This window comes from Cetorhinus maximus, chromosome 16, assembly GCF_964194155.1.
Source record: "Cetorhinus maximus chromosome 16, sCetMax3.hap1.1, whole genome shotgun sequence".
Taxonomy (NCBI): domain Eukaryota; kingdom Metazoa; phylum Chordata; class Chondrichthyes; order Lamniformes; family Cetorhinidae; genus Cetorhinus; species Cetorhinus maximus.
This window is the reverse complement of record NC_135894.1, coordinates 3,196,904-3,215,919: the sequence shown is the minus strand read 5'-3', so window position 1 is coordinate 3,215,919 and position 19,016 is coordinate 3,196,904.

Sequence of the window (19,016 nt, the reverse complement as noted above, 5' to 3'; positions counted from 1 at the left end):
TTGGACTGCTGCCTTCAGGAACCTGTGTGCATGTACGCCAAGATATCTCACTTCAACTACACCCCTTAGTATATTGCCATTTACTGTGTAATCCCTGTAAATGTTTGACCTCCCTAAACGTATGACCACAGACTTCTCAATGTTAAAATCCGTCTGCCAATTTACCGCCCGCTCCACCAAACCATCTAAATCGTTTTGGAGATGACGGCTATCCTCTACACTATCTACTACGCAACCAATATTCGTATCATCTGCAAATTTGCCAATCGTGCCATCCACGTTCACGTCCAAATCGTTAATATATAAGACTAAAAAACAATTGTCCCAACACCGAGCCATGCGGAACGCCACTTGAGGCATTGTTTCATTCGCAAGGCCATCCATCGGGCATTTCCATTTGTTTCCTTTCACAAATCCACCCTTTTATCCAGCTTGCCACATTACCCTGAATCAAATGTGCTTTTACTTTCCTGACCAATCTGCCATTTTGGAACTTTTCAAATGACTTGCTAAAATCCATGTGCACAACATCCACTGCACTATCTTCATCAACCCTTCTTGTCACTTCCAGAAAGAATTCAATCAAATTTGAGAGGCAAGACTTTCCTTTATTAAATTCATGCAGCGCATTCCTGAATTGTACATGCCTTCCACATGACAGTTGATACTATCTCTCAGGTTTTATTCTACTAATTTGCTCACCTCCAACGTGAGACTAACCTTCTGATAATTGTTTGGTCTTTCTTTCGATCCCTTTTTAAGCAATTAAATAACTTTTGCATATCTCCAGTCCATTCTGTTCCTCCCCTGTATCTAGTGAAGATTGGAAAATCATCCTCCAATCTCCTCCCTGGCTTCCATCAGTAGCCTCGGAAAGAATCCATCTGGCCCTGGTGACTCATCAACTTTAAGTATTTCAAACCTTCGAATGCTTCCTCTCTCTTTATGACTATCCCGGCCAATATCTCTCAGTGATCCTCCTGGAATACGGTATCTACATCCTCGCTTTCCTACGTAAATATGGAGACAAAATATTCATTCAAAACCGTTCCGAAAGACTCTGCATCAAACCACACATTTCCATCTTCATCTCTGATAGGTCCCAATTTTTCCATGACTAACCTTTCAGCATTAATGCGTTGGTAAAACATATTTAGGTTATCTTTAACTTCACTTGCTAATCGTTTTTCATGCCTCCTCCTTGATTTCCTTATTTATTTTCCAATTTGTCCCCGTCCTTCCTATATTTGTCTAGTCTATTTGCAGTGATTAATTCTTTGTGCCTATCGCACGCCTTCTTTTTCTGTTTGATCTTCCTCTCTGTTCCTCTAGACAACCAAGGAGGTCCAGATTTGGCAATATAACTCTTATTTTTGTAGTGGACTTGTCCACATTGTGCTATTACGTCCTCACGTTTTAGTGCTTCCCCCAGGTTTTCCATTGCTTTATCCTCCAGCAGTGCTATCCACGCCACCTCATCCGAGTGCCTTCTCATTTCAGCAACATCTTTCTTCCCTCAGTTCAAGACTTTTACTCCTGCTTTATCCCTGCTCTTTTCCATCGTAATGCTAAACCTCACTGAAATGTGATCATTATTCCTGATATGGTCGCCAAGAGTCACTTCATCCACTTGCCTTGCTTCGTTCCCCAAAACCAGGTCTAGAATTGAATCTCCACTCGTTGTGCTTGTCACTAATTGGTTAAAAAAAATCCTGGACACACTTCATGATTTTGTCTCTCTCAGTGCCCCTTATATTGTTTGAAACCCGGTTGATATTAGGATAGTTGAAGTTTCCTACTGTTACTGCCTACTTGCTCTAACAAGCAGAAATTTGCCAACATATTTGTTCTTCTATCTCCCTTTCACTATTTGGGGATCTGTAGTATAATCCCAGTTTTGTGAGTGCCCCTTTTCTATTTCTGAGCTCTATCCACAAAGCCGCATTTGTTGACCCATTTAGTATATCATCACCTGTCACAATTGGAATTGATTCTTTAACCATGAGTGCTACCCTGATAATTTTTAATCTCCTACTCTATCATGTCTGATGACACGACAACCAGGGATATTAAGCTGCACGTTTTTTCCCATCTTTTAGTCAATTCTCCATTGTAGCAATGACAGCCTGCTGCCATGTGTCTACCTGTGCACTTAACTCATCTAACTTGTTTGTAATAGTCCTTGGATTGAAGTATAAGCAGTTTAACCCCGTCAATTTAACTTGCTGGACACTTTTTAAAGTTCGCTACTCAAATAACTCCAAATCCATCACAACGACCGTACCTAATGTTCTACCTCAATTTTCAGATCTGTACCTCACCTACTGATACTACTCCTGGGATGCCATACCCCTGCCACACTAGTGTAGATACTCGGCAACAGAATGAGCAAAAGCCCGCGCACGGGCTGCCTGGGTGCAGCCGGTCTGGATTCTACTTGTCCCACCTTACCTAGAACCAGTCCCCGTGCTTCAAGAACCTGAATCCCTCGCGGCTACACCATCTCCCCAAGCACATATTCATTTTGTCTATCCTCTTATTCCTTCTCTCGTTAGCACGTGGAATGGGGATTAAACCTGAGATTACTACATTTGAAACCCTGCATTTTAATTTACCTCCTAACTCCCTGTGTGCAGCTTGCAGGTCCTCAACCCTTAGTTTACCTATGTCGTCGGTACCAATGTGTACAACGACCACTGGCTGCTTACCTTCCCTACCAAAATGCCCTGCAGCAAATCCGTGACATTCCAGACGCTGGCATTAGGGAGGCAGCATACAATCCTTGATTCACTTTTGCGGCCACAGAAGCGTCTGTCTGTGGCCCTAACTATTGAATCCACTATCAATGTAGCTCTGGCACTTTCATTCTTCCCGCCGCTCTGAGCAGCAGAGGCAACCATAGTGCCTTGAAATTGGCTGTTAAGGCTTTCCCCTGAGAGGCCATCCTCCCCAACAGTATCCAAAATGGTATATACGTTAGATAGGTGGATGACTACAGGGCACTCGTGCACTATCTCCCCGAGTCTCTTCCTATTCCTGGTGGTCACCTATTCACTTTGTGCCTGTGTAATCTTCACGTGCTGTGAGACCACCTCGCTAAACGTGCTACCCACGACTTGCTAAGCAGCGCGGATGGTACACACTGAGTCCACCCACAGCTCCAGCTCCGAAACCCCGTTAGCTAGAACATGCATTTGGACACACCCTCCGCACACATTGTCTGCAGGGACATTGGAAGCGTCCCTCATTTCCCACATCCTACAGGAGGAGCATATCAGGGGTCTGAGTTCTCCTGCCATGACATCCCTTTCATTAACCTGGTTAATCCCTTTAAAAAAGTGGTAGCTCGGGGCCTTATCTATGTTAGCTAGGAAACTTGTTTCTTGACTAATTATAATTGTATAGTCCAGGCCTATACATTTTAGGTCCTAACTCGGTATTAAGCAATGAATAACTTTAATACATTGAAATAAAACCGCATCAGTAATTTTACCTTCACTCTGTCTTTCTCGCTTTTCTTCTGCCTCGCTCTGATTTGCTCTCTCTCGCTCAGTCAACCATTCTCCTTTGGGCTGTCCTTTTCTCTATTTTTATCAGTACGTCTCTCTTTATTTCATTCCCCTCTCTCTTTTCTCCCTCCCTCTGTCTCTCTCTTTATCTTTCTTGCTGTCACTTTCCCTATCTATATTTCCTTCTCTCTCTCTCTCTCTCTCTCTCTCTCTGTCTCTCTCTCTCTCTCTCTCTCTCTCTCTCTCTCTCTTCGCTCTCCCCTTTTCTCTGGCTGTCTCTCTCATCCTCCTTCACTCTCTAAACTAGGGACACATAACAGACAGTCAAAGAGCTTTAAAATATCGATGCACCTTCACATTTAACATTCATAACCACCTCATCCTAAAAACGAGATAAAATGTTATTTGAGCTTTTCATTGTGCAGCTGTGAGATCCCCTTCTCTGTGATCTAAAAGCTCTGATCTCGACTCTTGACATCGATGGCACACAAGGACGTGGATATTTATTAACTTAATGTGGAATACCTTTAATGAAGCTCTAAGCAATAGCACCTGCTCACAATGATACAGGGTGATTGAAACTCTGGCGACATATGGACCGGTTCACGTTCTAGGTCCTTCAAGAGGTCTCCCTACACAACCTCGCAATGGCTGCCCAAACCACTCTACAGATAGCAGTAACAATGTATTTTAGGCTTGCTTCTCTATTCACCTTCCTGGCTCTGGTTCTTGTTTTATGAGGTGATATCTTAAATCAGGACATCCTGTTGGATAGTTAACCCTACCCTGTCCTTCCGTGACCATCGCGACAAGATAATACACCGCCCTTAGCTCTGCCTTAAATTACAAGCCAACAATGGGTGTGATCGCATTATCATGGGTCAGGAAATGCAACATTCACACGTTCCCGAGTGGCCATTATCTCATTTAATTTCGGGAGCCGAAACGTCTATGGCAAACCCACCTCGGGGACTTGCCCGTCAATGTTTGTATGCGTGTGTTAGTGTGTGTGCGTGTACCTTTGTTTTTTAGTGTGTGTGTTTTGCGCGTAGTTGTGGTCTGTGTGCGTGTGTGTCCGTGGGTGGGTGTATCTGCGCATGCACGTGTCTGTTTCTCTCTGTCTGTCTGTTCAGTTGAAACTCTACATTTTAAAAAAAAACTTAAATTTGAACCTCAGCGATGCTTTCAGACAGAAAATCTTCTCCATAGCTCCATCTTTTCACCACTGTCAGAAAATCTATGCCCACAGCTCTCCAACACAACAAGTTTACACTCATTAACATGAATGAAGTAAAAGGACACTTACATGATTAAAATCTATTCACACAATAGAATTTAAATGATGCACTGTAATGCAGAATCCGCATTTTACGTGAAAGCTTTCGATTCCTAAGAATATAACTACGTTAATAACAACTTTTCTTGTTCGTCACGTAGGCTTTTTGCCCATTTCTCCAGCTCACTATTCAGGCGTCAAAAATCATACAACAGATATATGACAATAATTAACTGCAGAAGAACTAACACATGAGTGGTGATTCAAACTTTAGAGTGGACATAAATATTACATCACCAGCCGCATAACGTTTGTCACTGAGGCCGGTGTTTAATTGTCTGTAGTTCCCGCAGGATCTCATGCTCTGTCTGCTGTAACAGATACCATCTTTACTGGGATTTATCACTCTCTCCTTGCAGCCTGACTGGATGATCTGCAATTGGGGGAATATCTTAAAAAATAATTTCACATATTCCTGCATCTTTCCATATTTGTTCCCCAGAATTCAATTTTAGTGATATTAAGAATATAAATCTTCATCAATTCCCCATCCCCAAACCATGCAGGATGTTCAGGAGTAAAACAGAATGTTGTTGGGGTGACTGGGCATTTCATTTCAACCCATAGTGATACCATTTCCTGTTTGTGGTATCACAATACTCTCCCTCCGCTACATAGTCTCCATTACTAAACTTAAGCATTGCCTTCACTCGCTCTTTGGTACATGATTGTTCTGTGATAATAATACCACAGGCCAACTGACCCGGTTTTTCGATTGTACAGGGACACACCGTATTACGCCTTCAAGCGTTGCAATCACCTAGACAGTTTCCTATTTTATAAGTCCAAAAATTCAATGCATAAAGTAATATATCATGGTACTCTACATGATGTTAGGGGGAAATTAAAAATGCTGAAAGAGATTACAGTAAGAGTTTACTGAAAATCCCTTAAAATCTCCACGCCGACAGGGCAGCTAAACATATTAATAGATGAAGATTCCCAGGTGAACATTACAGAGCCTTGAGAGTCAGACTTGAGACAAAAGCAGGGCATATTTTAATTTAAGTGCTCCCCTCACACGTAGGGAAGAGGCAGGTGGTTTTAGCTTAGATATGGGAAGACATACAAAAAACAAAGAGGGGGTTTGATGAAACACAGACGTCCTTGATCTGTGACAGACACGTTATTCCCTTAAATGTTTTAATTTTGATTGGTAATATAATAATGTATACATCCTTTAGAAAAGTTGGTTCGCAAAATCAGATTATTACCTACCCAATAGGATAGAGTTAGCACGGGATTAACTGATTAAAGCCTCTTTTATCCTTCTCATCGTAACCACAATACTTCTGTTCATCCATGGTTCTCTTGGCGTGTCGCTCCTTCCTGCTACCCAGGAGGGAACATGTTCAGCCTCTACCCTCTCCACGGCCTCTTGGTTTTCCAGTGAACAGCTTTGTCAATGACCGATTGTTTCAGACTAGCATTTTCCGATCTCCAACTCTACGCGCTGCAAAAGGGTGAACACTTGAAAAAGTCAAATTTTCCAGCTCTGTGATTCAGTTTAACCTTTGACCCCTCAACGAAGGTGCAATATTTAATCTATTGAATTCTTTTTGGCACGTGAATAATTTTGTTTTGCAAATTTACAGAAAGTTTGACATTGTGACTGTCTAAGAGCCGTTGCACATTCAGAGAGTATGAGTTATTTCTATTTATGTGGCAGCCGACATTCTTTGTGTTGCCCTTTATCGGAACGTGAGTGCAGTCGACCACATCCTTTACCTGGGAAAAAACAGCAATGGATGCAATATTTTTCACGCTCAGATGGTGTGCCAGTTCAGATAATGACTGAATAACAGACTCACACAGTGCAGATGAGGCCCTTCGGCCCATCGAGTCTGCATCGACACGTGAGAAATACCTGAGTTACCGACCTAATCCCATTTACCAGCACTTGGCTCATATCGTTGAATGTTATGACGTGCCAAGTGCGCATCTAGGTATATTTTAAACGATGTGCATCAACCCGCCACCACTAACCTCCCTGGCAGTGCATTGTGGATCATCACCACCCCCTGGGTCAAAACCTTTTCCCCACATCCCCCCTAAAACTCACGCCCCTTACCTTGAACTTCTGTCACCTCGTGAGTAATCCTTCAACTAAGGTGAACAGCTGCTCCCTATGCACCCTTTCCATGTCCATGTCATAATCTTGTGCACTCAGAGTGTGTGTATATGTGTGTGTGCGTGCATTTGAATATACATCTGTTTATATTTCTGAGTTGTTTTTCTGGGTGTGAGTGTGCATCCGTGAGTTAAGTTCTGTATGTGTATCTCTATGTGTGCATGCGTGTGTGTGTACATGTGCTATACTCTGAGCGAGAGGGAATATTTGCTCATGTTTTTGTTCTGGGCGAATGACTATGTGTGTGTCTTTGTTTTTTTGCACGTGTGTGTTTCATTGAATATTATTGAGGATTTGATTGTCTATATGTTTGAATGTGTGTATGTGTGTGTGTGTACGTGTATGTCTGTGTATGTGTGCACATGTGTGTGCATGTGTGAGTTTGTCTGAGTTTGTGATTGCACGTGTATGTTCCTGCGTATGGGATTGAGTCTTTTATTGCCTTTATGTGTGCATGCGTGCAATTGTGTGTGTATGCATTTTAGTATGTGTGTGTGTGTGTGTGCGTTTGAATATTCATCTGTTTATGTTTCTGAGTTGTTTGTCTGGGTGTGAGTGTGCATCCGTGAGTTATGTTCTGTATGTGTATCTCTATGTGTGCATGCGTGCGTGTGTACGTGTGCTATACTCTGAGCCAGAGGGAATATTTACTCATGTTTGTGTCAGGGCGAATGACTATGTGTGTGTCTTTGTGTTTTTTGCACGTGTGTGTTTCATTGAATATTATTGAGGATTTGATTGTCTATATGTTTGAATGTGTGTGTGCGTGTGTGTGTGTGTGCATGTCTGTGTATGTGTGCACATGTGTGTACATGTGTGAGTTTGTCTGAGTTTGTGATTTCACGTGTGTGTTCCTGCGTATGGGATTGAGTCTTTTATTGCCTTTATGTGTGCATGCGTGCAATTGTGTTTGTATGCGTTTTAGTGTGTGTGTGCAGAACATGTGTGTGTGTTATTGTGTTAGAGTGTTTGTGTATGTGGCGAATTTTGTCAGTGTGTTTTTTAATGCATTTTTAAGAACTGTGGTTTCCACTCTCTATGACACAATTTAAATTCCAACCCTAATTGCCCTTGACTAGTGCTTATGTGTTTCTGCGCATGCGTGTACGTGTCTCTATTTACGTGTGTGTGTGTGTGTGTGTGTGTGTGTGCCTGTTTCTGTGTACGTGTTTCTGTCCATGCATGTGATCATGTGTGCGCTTCAGTGCATAAGTCTGTTTCCTTGTGTGTCAGTGTTTGTGTTTCTAATATGGAATTTCTTCTGTGAATGTGAGTGAGTGAATGCGTGTTTGCGTGTGTGTGGTTATGTGTGTTTGTTTCTGCGTGTGTCAGCATCGTTGCATTCAAGAACGTGTGTTTGTGTAAGAGAGAGAGCGGGATAGATAAAGAGAGCCATGTGTGTTTTTTTGATGAATATTATTGTATATGTGAGTGTTTGCATTTGCTTGGGAGATTCCCTGTGTGTCAACGTTGCTGTGAGTGTCTGTGGACTTGTTTTTAGGTGTTCCTCTTTATGTGCATGTGTGTGTTATTTTTGCGATTGTATGTCAGAGAATTCTTCTGAGAGTTTTTCTGTATGTGCTTGTGAGTTGGTCTGTTTTTGTAATAAAGTGTGTGAGTAGTTGTGCGTCATTATGTACATGAGTATGTAAGCATCCGAAGGGGCCTCTTTGGGTTTGTGTGTCCGTTTTTGTGTGTGTCTGTGTTCACGTGATTTTTTTTTGTGAATTGGGTTGAGTATGCAATTGTATTTTTGTATATGTATGTATGACTGCGATTGTGCGTGCACATGTTTGTGGGTGTGAGTGTGTGCATGAGGGACTGTGTGCTCGTTTGCGTTTTTCTGTGTATTGGGTTTAGTGTGTGAATGCCTTTGTGTGTGCATGTGTTTGAGCGTGTGTGTGTGCACGTGAACGTGCGTGACAGTGTGTATGTGATTGTGCGTGCATGTGTAGGAGTGTGTTGGTGTGTTTGTGCGTTGGTGTGTGTGAGCATTTCAAATTCGTTTTTCAGGATCAGGGCTACGATGGCTACCTGAGCAATTATTACCCAAGCATTCCTGCTCCTCAGAGGTGCGTGTATTTTGGTGTGTTTCTGCTTTTGAGTGTGTGTGTGCTTGTTTCTGTTCATGTGAATATGCATGTCCATATGTCTTTGCATGTGAGAGTATATATTTTTTTATGAGCGTGTGTATGTGTGTGAGCTTGAGAGAGAACGTTGTTCAGTTTGTCTTTGTTTGTGTGGTTTATGTAATTGTGAATCAGTGTACCCATATGTTTGCGCATGAGGGAGTATGTGTTTGTGTGTGCATGTACATGTCTGAGTTCGTGCAAATGTATGTTTCTCCCTATGTGTGCGTCTGTGCATGTTCTTCTCTGTGTGTCTGTGTTTGTGTTGGTATTTGTGTTTCATGTGTGGAATTGGTTGTGTGAATGAGCGTTAGAGCATCTGACTGTGAGTGAGTCTTTGTGCATGTGTGTTTGTATTTGTGTGTGTCTGTACATGTGTGTCTGCATCTGTGTGGTCATGAACTTGTGTTTATGTCAGAGAGAGAGAGAGAGAGAGGGAGAGAAATAGAGCGACAGAGTTTTCCTGTGAATATTGCTGTATGTGTGATTGCGTGTGTTTGTGTAAATTTTGTATGTGCATGAAAGTTTCTGTTTGTGTTTGTGCATTTTAATGCGTTTCTCTTTGTGTGTGTGTGCGTTTGTTTTTTTTTCTGTCCGTTTGTATGTAAGAGAGTGTTTGTGAGAGTTTCTCCGTGTGTGCATAATTCCGTGCCTCTTTCTATAATTAAGTATGTCAGGATGTGCACACCTTTTATCCACGTGAACATGTGTCAATCTTTCTATGTGTCCCCGGAACTTTTTGTGTGTGTGTTTGTGTGTGAAACTCTGTGTGTGCACGTCTGTGTGTCCGTGTGAGCGTTTTTGTGTTTGAATGTGTGAGAGAGGGAGAAAGTTTTTGTGACAGTTTGTTTGTGAGCATGTGTGCATCTTTCGGTGTTGGCATGTTTGTGGGAGTGTATTGGAGTGTGGGTGGGTGAGACAATTCTTCAGCGTGTGCTTCAGACTGAAAGAGACTGTGTGTGTATTTAGCGTGCATTTGAGTGTGTCCGTGAATGTGAGTCTTTCACATGCTTGTGTGTCTGTGTGCGTGTGTGTGTATGTGTTTGTTTCTTTTGTGCATATTGATGCCTTTCTGTCTGTGCGTGTGAATGTGGATACCTTTGTTAGTTTCTTAGTCTCTGTTGCTTTGTGTGTCTTTGTGCTTGTGTGCCCTTTTAGTGTGTGTTTGCGTGTGTCTCTTTGTGTGTGTGTCTGTGTTTGTTTCTGTGCCTCTGCGCGCCACAGAGAGTGCTTGTGAGAGTTAGTCTGTGTGTTTCTGGGTGTGTGCGCGCCAGCGTGTTTGTGTGGGGGTGTATCAATTAGGGAGAGAGAGAGAGGGGGAAATCGAGATACAGAGGAAATTATGTGTGTGTCGTTTCTACTGTCAGTGTGTTAGTCAATTTAATTCTCTATGTGTACCTGCTTGTATTTGTATATGTATTTGTATGTGTATGTATCTGTCTGCGTATATATATAAATATATGTATGTGTTTATGAGATTGCATGTATGCATGTGCCTGTGTGTGCCTGAATGCGTGTGATTCTGTATACATGAATCGGTTTTTCCATATGTGTGTGCATGTGAGTATGCGTGTGTTTGTGTGTTTTTGCACGGGTGCCTGTATGTGTGTGTGTGTGTGTGTGTGTGTGGGTGGGTGTGGGTGTGGGTGTGCCTGTGAGTGTAGCTGTGGCTTCCTGCTATGTGACTGTTTGTGGGTATATGTGTGCGAGCCCCTGTGTGATTTTGTGAATGTGTGTCTGTGTGCTAGTCCATGTGTAACTGTGTGTGTGCGTGTATGCATGCGCATGTGAGTGACTGTGTGCAGGCTTGTGCACTTCACGTGTTTCAGTGCGTCTGTTCATGCATATCCATGTGCATATGCGTGCCTGTTTGCATATGTGTCTGTGTTCGAGTCCATCCCTGTGTGAGTCCATTTTTGTGCGACTCCATGCATGTGAGTGTCTGTGTGTGGGCGTGTGTTTGTGACTGTGTGCAACTGTGCGCGCTTATATGTCAGTGATTCTTTGCATGCATGCCCGTGTGCATATGCTTGCATGTGTTGTCTGTGTGTGTTTTCGTGTCTGTGCGCATTTGTGCATGCATGTATGCGTCTGTGCGTGCATGTGTACGTTTTTTGCGCGTGTGTGTTAGTTGTGAGTGCAATTGTGAGTGTGCGGGTGCGTTTGTGTGTGTTTGATAAAGTGCGTGAGATAGAGGGAGAGAAACAAAGAGAGACAGAGAAAGGGAAATAGAGAGAACGAGGTTTATAATGTTTTTTTTTCTCCCTGGGTGTTTTGGTCATTGTCTTAGTCTATTTGATTCTGTAAGGGCACAGATGTGTTTTTTTGTATGGGTGCATATCTGTGCTCGTGCGTCCGTGTGCGTGTGTGTGCGAAATTACTCGTGTGCATGTGATTCTGTGAGTGAGAGAGATTCTTTGACTTCTTGTGTCTCTTTGTGTCTGTATTTGTCTGTGTCTGCATATCTGCGTATCCACATGCGATTGCATGTGAGAGTGTGTGTGTTATCTGTATGTGAGTGTGGGTGCTTGTGTGTGAATGTTTCTGTGTGTCTTTTTTCCCCTGTGTTTATGTGATTCTTCGTGAGGGTGCCTGTGTTTATCTGTGCATTTGTGTGTCGGCGATAGATTGTGAGAGTTATTTTGTGTGTGCATGTGTGTGTGTCTGTTTCCGTAATTAAGTGTGTGAGCATTTGAGTGTCATTATGCAAGTGAGTATCACTGCATCAGTATGGGTGTCTGTGGATGCGTGGTAGTGTGTGTGCATGTGTGAGTGTGTGTGTGTATGCGTGTGTGTGTTCAGGTGTGTTATAATATGAATTGAATTTAGTATGTGATTTTCTTTGTGTGTGCATACCTGTGTTACTGTGCGTGTATGCGCACTTGTGTGTAGGTGTCTGAGTATATGTATGAGTTTCTGTACACTGGTTTGTGTCTTTCTGTGTATTTAAGTGAGTGTGTGAATGCTATTGCCTCTGCATGCGTGCGTTTGTGCTTGCATTTGTTTGAGTGTGTGTGTGTGTATGCATGTGTGTCTGTGTGCGTGTGTGTGTGTGTGTCTGTGTCTGTGTTGTGCGCGCGTGCGTGTGTCAGTGTAAGTGTGAGTGTTTCATATTTATGTTTTCGGACGTGGGCTTCCCCAGCTAGGCGTGCAATTATTTCCCATATCTTATTGTTCTTGAGAAGTGTGTGTATTTTGGTCTCTTTCTATGTTTGATTGTGTCTGTGCTTGTTTCTGGATATGTGACTATGCATGTCCATGCGAATGTGCATGTGAGTGTATGTGGCTGTCTTGAGAGTGTGTGTGTCTTCGGGTTTGCGTGTCTTTGTGTCTGGCTGCGTGTCTGTGCGTGCATGTGTGCCTGTGCGTAAGTCTGTGTGTTTGTGTGTGCGCGAGAGAGAGCGTTTGTGAGCGTGTGTTTGTTTGTATGTGTTTGTGCATACGGGATTCAGTGTCCCAATGTGAGTGCGCATGTGAGAATCTCAGTTTGTGTGCGTTTGCATGTAAAAGTTTGTGTTTGTGTGCTTGCGTGTTTCTTCGAGTGTGTGTGCGTTTGTGTGTGTGTCTGCGCAAGTGTGTGAATGTGAGTTTATTTCACTGCATTTTTAAGTGATATGTGTTTCGCAGTCTATGGCAGCATTTATAACCCACACCTAATTGCCCTTCACAAGTGTTTGTCTGTTCCTTTGTCTGTGTGTGTATAGGTTCTTGTGTGTGTGTGTCTCTCTCTGTGTGTGTGTACATGTGATTGTGTGTACGTGCATGTGCCTACGTGTCTGTATGTATCTTTGTACGTGTTAGCGTGTGTTCATGTGATTGTTTGTGTGTTACAGTGCAAGTGTGTGTTTCTGTTTCTGTGTTTGCATGTGCTTGCTTGTATCTGTATTTCTTGTATGGAATTATTTTTATGCATTAGCGTGAGTGCATGTGTATCTATGCATGAATGTGATTGTGACTGTGTGCACTTCTGAATATTTTTTTTTTGTGTGTCTGTGTATATGTTTGCATGGGTTTATGTAAGAGAGAGAGAGAGAGAAAGAGATAACGTTTTCCTGTGAATATTACTGCATGTGTGAATGCGTGCGTTTGTGTAAAAGTTTATCTGTTTGGGAAAATTGCTGTGTGTATGGGTGTTTGTTTTAAAATGTTTACCTTTGTGCGTGTGCTTGTGTTTTTCTGTGGGTTTATGTGTCAGTGAGTGTTTTTGAGAGTTTGTCTATGTGTGTATAATAGTTTATAAGTTACTGTAATAATTCATCTGAATATGTGTGCAGAATTGTGCACGTGAGCATGTGTGCATCCCTATGAGTGTCCGTGTAAGTGTGTGTGTGTGTGTGTGAGAGAGAGAGAGTGTGTGTATGTGTAAGAATTTGTTTGTATGTGTGCCTGTGTGTCCGTGTTGTTTTTCATGGAGAGAGGGAGAGAGAAAGAAAGTTTGCGTGAAAGGTTGTGTTTGAGTTTCAGTGCATGTGTGTGAGGGTGTATACGAGAGGATAATACAATGCTTGATTCTGTGTCCATCTACACGATATTTTATGAGTATGCATGTGTTCAATAGTTTGTGTCCCTGCATGTGAGTCCCTCACTTTGTCTGTCCGTGTGCATGATTTTTTTATGTTTGTGTGTTTGTGTTTGTTTTGCAAATTCCTTTGTGTTTGTGTGTGCCTCTCTGTGCTGTGTGTTTATGTGTGTATGTTTGTTTCTGTATCTATGCGTTTCTGAGGGAGTGTTTGTTAGAGTTTGTCTGTGTGTTTGTGTGTTGGTACGTTTCAATTTGTGTGTGTGTGTTTGTTTGTGTCTGTAAATGAGAGCGAGAGGGGCAGCGAGAGAGAGAGAGAAAGAATGGTGCCTGTTTGTTCATTCACATTCAGTGTGTTAGCCAGTTTCATTCTGTATGACTGCCTGTTCACTTTTTTGTAAGTTCTCTTTTCTGCCTTCGTATATCTATGTTTGTGCATGAGATTGCGTGTGCTCATTGGTGTGTGTGTGTGTGAGAGAGAGCTTGGTGCATGTGTGTGTGCCTGTGTGTGTTTTTATGTGTTTGTCTGTGTGTTTCTGTACAGCGGAATCGGTGTGTCCATATCTGTGTGCATGTGACTGTCTGTGTTTGTCTGAGTCGCTGTGGCTTATTTCTGTGTGACTGCATGTGGGTATGTGTGTCTCTGTGCAGCCATGTGCGCTGCTTATGGCTCGGTGCTCATGCGAATGCATGTTTGTGTTCACATGCGTTCCTTTGTGCTTGTGTGTGCCTGTGTGTGATCTATTTGAGAAGTTGTGAGAGTGTGTCTGTGTGCGAGCCCATGTGTGAGTGTCTGTATGGATGTATCTGTGTGCGTTCAAGTGACTGGATGCAGGCGTGTACACTTCTCGTGTTTCAGTTCATCTGTTCATTTTTTCATATGCGTGCCTCGTTGAGTATGTGTCTGTGTGTGAGTACGTCTGTGTGTGAGTTCGGCTGTGCTCTCTGTGTAGATCCGACTGTAGGTTTGTGGGTGTGGGTGTGAGTCTGTGTGAGCGCACGTGGATGTGAGTGTGAGTCTGTGTTTGTGTGCCTTTGTAAGCGTGAGCGTGCGCATGTGTCTGCGTGCAGGTGCGTGCATTTGTGCGTAAGTGCGCATGTGCATGCATGTCCGTGTGCATATGGGTTGTTGTGTGTGTGTGTGCGTATATGAATTTGTGTGTGTGTGCGTGAGTGTGCATGTATGCACGTGTGTGTATGTATGTGCATGTGTGCGTGCATGCATGTGTGTTTGTTCATTCTGTATGCATGCGGTGTGTGTGTATATGTGCACGTCTATGTGTGTGTGGAGTGTTTGTTTGTGTCAGAGAGAAAGTGTGAGCGCGAGATTGTGAGAAGCTGGGAGACAGATATTTTGAGACAGACAGAGTGAGGCAGAGAGAAGGAGTGAGAGAGAGAGAGAGGGGGGAGAAAGAGTGACAGCGAGTGATGTTTCTGTGCTGGTGTTCCAGTCAGTTTGTTAGTCCGCATGATTCTGTGAGTGTGCCTGTTAATCTTTTGCATGTGCGCATATTTGCCCGTGTGTGTCCGTGTGTGTGTGAGTACGATTGCATGTGTGCATGCGCGTCTATGGGTGAGAGAGTGCCTGAGACTTTGTACATGTTTCTGTGTGTATTTGCTTGCATACGTGAATCAGTGTTTCCATGTGTGAGTTCATCTCAGATTGTGTGTATGTGTGTGCCTGTGGGTGTGTGTGTGCATGTGTGACTGTGTGAATGTGTTAGCGCTTCTTGAGTGTTAGTGCATCTGTGCATGCATACCTCTTTGCATCTGTGTGTGTATGTGTATGTGTAGTTTGGTGAGGTTGTGTGCGTGTGTAAAAGAGAGAGATAGATTGTGTTTGTTTGACAGTGTGTGCGAGTGTGGTTGCATGTTCATGTGTGAGCATATGTGCGTTCAAATTTGTGCGTGCAAGAGGGAATAAGATGTTGTTTTAGAGTGGGTGTCGGCCTGCATGTGAACTGCTGTTTACATTAACGTGCATAAGGGTGTGGTCCCGTATGAGTGGAATTGCGTATAAGTGCAAGCATTTAACTTTGTCTGTGCAATAGCTTGTCAAGTGTGTGTGTATTTTGTCTTTGTGCATGTTTGTGAGTGTTCATGTGTTATTCTGTGTGCATCTGCGGGAGTGAGTATGTGCCCCAGTGCCTTTCTTTGTGAATGAATGTGTGCCTGTGTGTGTGTATGTATTTTAGGCTAACTCTGTGTGTATGTCTGTTTGTCTGTGTTTCTGTTTGTGTGTGAGGCAGAGAGAGAAAGAGAGTTTGAGTGACAGTATGTGTTTGAATGTCAGTGCATCTCTCGGTGTGTGCATGTGTGTGAAATTGTATGCGTGAGGATGCCACAATGGTTCAGTGTGTGTCCCTGTGTGTCTCGTGTGACTGCACGGGACAGTGTATCTATTTATGTGTGCATTTGGGTGTGTCCCTGCAAGTGAGTGTTTCACTTTGTTTGTTTGCCCTTTTGCATGAGAACGTGTATCTGTCTCAGTGTATGTGTGTTTCTACTGAATATAACCATGTGTTTGTTTTTACCTGTTGGAGTGTGTGTGTGTGCATGCGTGCCTGTGCATGTTTTGCATGAATCTATGTGTCCGTGTGTGCCTGTGTATGTGTGTGTGTGTGTGTGTGAGTGTGAGTGTGTGTGCGTGCGTTTGTTTGTCTCTCTGCCTGTGCGGTCTGAGACATTCCTTGTTAGAGTTTATCTGTGTGTTTCTGGCTGCGTACACACCTCACACACATCTGAGAGTTTGTGTCTGTGTGTGTGTGCATGTGTATGTGTGTTTGTGTGTTTGTGTAAATGTGAAATATATGATTTTTGTGTCTGTTTGCCACGATCAGTGATAGTGAATTTGTTTCTGTACGACTAACTGTTCATTATTTGAATCATTTTAATTTTTATCTGTGCATATCTATGCGTGTGTATGAGACTGCGTGTGTGCTTGTGCGTGTGTGTGTGAGAGAGTATGTGCATGTGTTTCTGCCTGCCTGTGTATGCTTGTGTTACTATATACACAAAGCGGTGGGTCCATATGTTTGTGCAATGAGTGTGTGTGTGTGTGTGTTTTTTGAGTGTGCATGTGTGTGTGTGTGGCTGTGTCTTCATTCTGTTTGACTGTCTGTGTGTGTGTGAATGTGTGCGGCTGAGTACGCTCCTTAACAGTCAGGGAAGCTGTGCATGCATGTTTGTGTATATATGCATGCCTGTGTGCATGTGTGTGTCTTTGTGCAAGACCATGTGTAAGTTTGTGGCTGTGCGTCTCTGTGTGATTAAATGTGTGAGTGTGGGTGCATGTGTGTGTTTGCAAGCGACTTTGTGTTGTCGTGTGCACTTCTTGTGTTTCAGTGCGCTTGTTCATTGTATGCATATGCATGGCTGTTTGATTGTTTGTCTGTGTGCGAGTCCATCTTTTTGCTTTGTGCGATTCTGTCTCTGCCTCTGTTTGTGATTCCGCCTGTGTTTCTGTGTGTGACTCTGTGTGTGGGTGTGTGTGTGTGAGCCCGTGTGTGCCTGGGCTTGCCGATGTGTATGTGACTGTGTGCAGGTGTGTGCTCATCTGTGTCAGAGAGAATGTGCATGTCTGTCCTTATGCATATTCGTCCATGTGTGCGTGCGTTCATGTGAATGTATGTGCTTATCTACGCGCGTGTGTGCATGTATGTGTGCGTCAGTGTGTGTGTGTTTGTGTTTGAATGTGTCTCTATGTGAGCGTTGGCTGCCTGTGGGCAGGTGTGTGCATGTGTGCCTGTGTGTGTGTGTGTGTTCGTGCATGTGTCCGTGTGTGCGGTATGTGTGCGTGATTGTGTTTGTCTGTGCTTGTTTGTGCAAAAGAGAGAGTTTCAGAGAGAGAGTGTGAGACTGAGAATCTGAAAGGGAGACAGACATCGACAGAGAGAGTGCGAGATAGAGTGGGACAGAGAAAGAGACAGAAAGAGAAAGAGAGAGAGAGAGAGAGATGGAGGGAGAAAGAGGGAATGCGAGTGATAGAATGACGTTTCTGTGTGTGTGTTTCTGCCAGTGTTTTATTCTGTTTGATTCTGTAAGTGTGCCTGTATTTTCTTTTGAATGTGTGCATATCTGTCATTATGTGTCTGTGTATATTTGTGTGGGGGTGTTTGCTTGTTTGCATGTGTCTTTGTGAGTGAGAGAGTCTGTCACATTTTGCGTAAGTGTGTGTCTGCATGTGTGAATCTGTGTGCCCATGTATGTTTTCATCTGAGAGTTTGTGTCTGTGTGTGTGTGCATGTTTGGGTGTGTGTCTGTTTTGTGCATGCCTGCCCATGTCTGTGCGTGTGTGTGGATGTGTTTGTGTGCAGGCGTGTGGGTTTCTTGTGCTTCAGTGAAAAAGTGCATACATATCTGTGTCTGTATGTTTGCCTGTGCTTGTCTCTGTGCGTGCGACTATATATATGTGTGAGTCTGTATGTGTTTATGATTGTCTGTATGTGTGTTTGAAAGAGAGAGAGAAAGAGAGTCTGTGTTTGTGTGACAGTGTGTGTCTGTTGTTGCATATTTCAGTGTGTGCATTTTTGCGTTCATGTGTGTTTGTATAAGTGGATAAAATAATATTTTATTGTGTGTGTGTCGTCCGGCATGTGAGTGGCATTCTCGCATTGTGTGTGCATTATCTTGTGTCCGTGTGTGTGTGTGTCTGAATTGGTGTGTGTTTCTATGTGTGTGTGTTTTCATGCGTGTGTGTGTTCATGTGTTCTGTGTGCATGTGCAGGAGTGAGTTTACACAATTGGGGCCTTTCTGTGTGAATGCCTGTGTGCGAATGACTCTGTGTGTGTGTGCGTGTGTGTGTGTGTGTGTGTGAATGTTCGCATTTCTGGCTGGACCAGCATTTATTTCTGATGTCTAATCGCACTTGGGAAGTTTATTTATGTCTGCGTGTGCGTCTGTGTTTCTTTTTGTGTGTCTGTGTTTTTGTGTGTGTGTGTGTTTTTGCGCGCACGTGCATGTGTTTGTGTGTGTGTGTTATGCATATGGGATACATTTAGTGTGAGTGTGTGTGTGCGTGTATGTATGCATGTTTGTGTTTGTGTATGTTTGTGTGTGTCTGTCTGGTTCTATCTGTGTGTTGTGTGTGTGCCATATGTGCGATGTGTGTGTGTGCACATGTGTGTGTTTGTGTGTGTGTGAGAGAGAGTGCAAGACAGCGAAAGAGATAGAGAGAGCAAAAGAGAGAGAGACAGGGAGGGGGAAAGAGAGAGGGCAAGGCAGAGAGAATTATGTAACGATGTTGGTGTTTCGTTCAGTATGTCTGTCTCTCCTCTGGGATGTGAACCAGGTTTAGCATCGCTAGTGGTATTCTGTGGTGGATCTGGCTTCCTCCTGGCACCCCTCGCTCCCCAGATCACTTCCAACTGCTTTTCCACATATCCCTATTAT